Source organism: Boleophthalmus pectinirostris, unplaced genomic scaffold (genome assembly GCF_026225935.1).
Source record: "Boleophthalmus pectinirostris isolate CB_2022bp ecotype Guang Dong unplaced genomic scaffold, ASM2622593v1 HiC_scaffold_17, whole genome shotgun sequence".
In the NCBI taxonomy this organism is placed as follows: Eukaryota; Metazoa; Chordata; class Actinopteri; order Gobiiformes; family Gobiidae; genus Boleophthalmus; species Boleophthalmus pectinirostris.
The window spans coordinates 5,851,879-5,854,961 of record NW_026571115.1 but is presented as its reverse complement, the minus strand read 5'-3'; the positions used below and the strand labels follow the sequence as shown (position 1 = coordinate 5,854,961).

General features: G+C 40.9%; 1 non-coding gene across 1 annotated transcript; it reads right to left on the bottom strand.

Annotated features, from left to right (window-relative positions):
* Positions 1–1,149: 1,149 nt before the first annotated feature.
* Positions 1,150–3,051, bottom strand: LOC110167807 (uncharacterized). The gene is made up of 2 exons (XR_008632065.1): positions 2,480–3,051; positions 1,150–1,358 (listed from the first exon to the last, which is right to left on the bottom strand). It is a non-coding gene; the product is annotated as an uncharacterized LOC110167807 (transcript).
* Between the last annotated feature and the right edge of the window lie 32 nt (positions 3,052–3,083).

Sequence of the window (3,083 nt, the reverse complement as noted above, 5' to 3'; positions counted from 1 at the left end):
CAAGACTAAACCAGGACTAAACCAGGTCTAAACTATGTCTCAAACAGTATTTAACAGGACTAAATCATGCTGCGTGGACCGTGTCTCCTTTTCTTCTATCAATAATATTTTTAATTTGGATAAGTAAAGACTTTTTATTTTCTTTTAGCAGACAAAACATCTTATGTGAAGATTTCCTAGTCTTTGCTTCTCTACAGCAAATCAAGTAATCCAAAGTATTCAGATTACGTTACTCACTTTAAGTAATTTAATGGATTACATTACAAACTACATTTTGGGGTATGTAATCTGTAATCGGTAGGGGAATACATTTTAAAAGTCACCTTCCCAACACTGGTTACTACATTATTTGCTAGTTTAAAAACTGCTGCCAATTATGTAATAATTTCTTAATATCATTTAAAAGAACAGTATGTAAGAAATAACTCATAAAATCACCCTGATATATCACCAGACATTAAGGAACCACGATCAGTTCAAATACTTTTATCACCGACCAGGCCCGCACACTCACAGAAGTCAGACCCAGGCCCACACACACTCACAGAAGTCAGACCCAGGCCCACACACACTCACAGAAGTCAGACCCAGGCCCGCACACACTCACAGAGGTCAGACCCAGGCCCGCACACACTCACAGAAGTCAGAACCAGGCCCACACACACTCAGAGGTCAGACGCAGGCCCTCACACTCACAGAGGTCAGACCCAGGCCCACACACACTCACAGAAGTCAGACCCAGGCCCGCACACACTCACAGAGGTCAGACCCAGGCCCACACACACTCACAGAGGTCAGAACCAGGCCCTCACACTCACAGCAGTCAGACCCAGGCCCGCACACACTCACAGAGGTCAGACCCAGGCCCACACACACTCACAGAGGTCAGACCCAGGCCCACACACTCACACACTAGTTCAGGATAACTCCTATACACAGTTCTTTATAAATGCATATAAATAAATATAAAATTTATTAATATTTAGCTTGAATTGTTGAACTGAATTAATAATATTTATTGGATCCCCCAAAAAAAAAAAAAAATCTTCCAGGGGTCCAATAGCATGATAATCTTGCAAATACAGCAAATAACAGAGAGACAGAAATAAATGTGACTTTTTTTTAAATTATTTTTATTATTAACATCACTTCAAGTTCTTCATAGACAATCATTTTTTACAAAAGTTTTACAAAAGCTCATAAATGAATGGGAGGAGCAGTTACTTGGTCATGCCTGAGAGCCAGCCGAGTCTGAAGAGAGAGGAGGCGGCTGCGTCGTCCTCCTGCTGTGCAAGCTGTTTGAACAGACTGCCCGGCCTGTAGGGGTCCTCGCTGGCTGCTGTGGATGCTGTGGACACCTGGAGACACACACAAGTCTTTGACCAATGGTTCTGCTCCAAATCACAATATGTTTTTAAGTGTCAGAAAAAAAGCTTTGACAATGGAATAAAACTTGAAGTCTGAATACTGAAGTAGTTTTAACTACAGACTAAGGGAGTGTGACGTCACCCATTGTCTTTGATTGCAAACAAATGAAACTCATCAAGGCTAGGGTGACCATATTTCCATTTGTGAAAACCCAGCCACCTTACCTGGGGGGCAGGGTAGGGCCTCGACACTGAGCTACTCTTACCTCGCAACCTGTGCACATGGCCTCCTACTTGTCCCGACCGGGACGGAAAACCTGGAATTTCTTGTCCAAGTCATTGTTGAATGCCCATTTGCCCTTTGGCATGTTGCAGACTGACTGACTGTTTTGTGTCTGCTCGCTCCTTCTGAGTCACAGAGCTACGAGAGACGCTCCGTTTAATGTCCCCAATGAAACATCATGAAAACCCAGACATTTCCATCACTTTATGAAAAAAAACCCGGACGCCCAGGACAGGACCCCAAAAAGGGATGTTTGGTCGCTCTAATCAAGGCTAGCAGTTAGAGTGCCTAATCTGCAGCCACTGATTATATTTGAACATCCAAGTCCAAAATCAAAGCGCCAATCAAGAGAATGAGGTGCACTAGCTGTCAGTCATATCTGTTGCTATAGCTAGCAGCAGCAGACCTCAAGAAAAAAAGCTACCTGATTGCTATAATTGTTAGAATTTATCATCTTTATTTATGGACAAAACAGCAAAATCATGCAGAGGCAGTTAAAACGAACATTTTAAGAGCACAACAACAAGGCTGACAGCAGCAGTTACAGAGAGCCACAACATTTTTTCAATAGATGTCAGTTGGAACCAGACTTCAGTGGAACCTCTCTGTGCCCAAGCTCACTTGCTATATGGAACACATTGGCTAGTGGACTAGCTCTGTCCATATGTCTATGGCTTTGACTAGTTAATATTTAGTAAATAATGATACAAATTCTTTAAACTTAAATAAACTAAACCTACTAACTTGTCCAGGATTAAACTCAACACTGTAAAATCACATGAATATTACACATTTAAGTAGATTCCACATTAGGAGGAGAAACACGTACCAGCGGGTGGATGGCCTCTGTGGTCCTGCCTGTGCTCTTCGACTTTCGCGCTGGACGAACTGAGGGGCAGCAGACCAAACCTGACAGACATAAATGACTTCAAGTGAGCACATTTCCCCAAACAGGAAAAGCAGAGATTAAACACAGTGAGCTTTTACACTGATAGTATTATAAACACATGAAAACCTAATACTAATAATAATATAATATATACGTGGTTTGGTTAGTACCTGTAGTAAATATACAGGCGTGGACAAAATTGTCTTTGGTAATGAAAGAAATTCAATAATGGCCACTGAAATAACTTGAAAGTAAAAAGAGCAATAATAAATAAAAATTTACTGAAAAAACAATGAAAATCAGACACTGTTTTTGAATTGTTTAATAATAATTTTAAAAAATTAACAAATGAAACTGTCCTGGACAAAAATGGTTCCCCTAGAAAATTGTAAGTAACTGGACAATTGGGACATGTTAAACTTAGATGTGTCTCTAATCTGCATCACAGGTTCTTCAAACTTGTCCTCAGTCAGTGTGTCTGTTTAAAGGGGACATGTGTCATTGTGCTGTTTGGAGACATGATGGACACAACACTGAACATGGA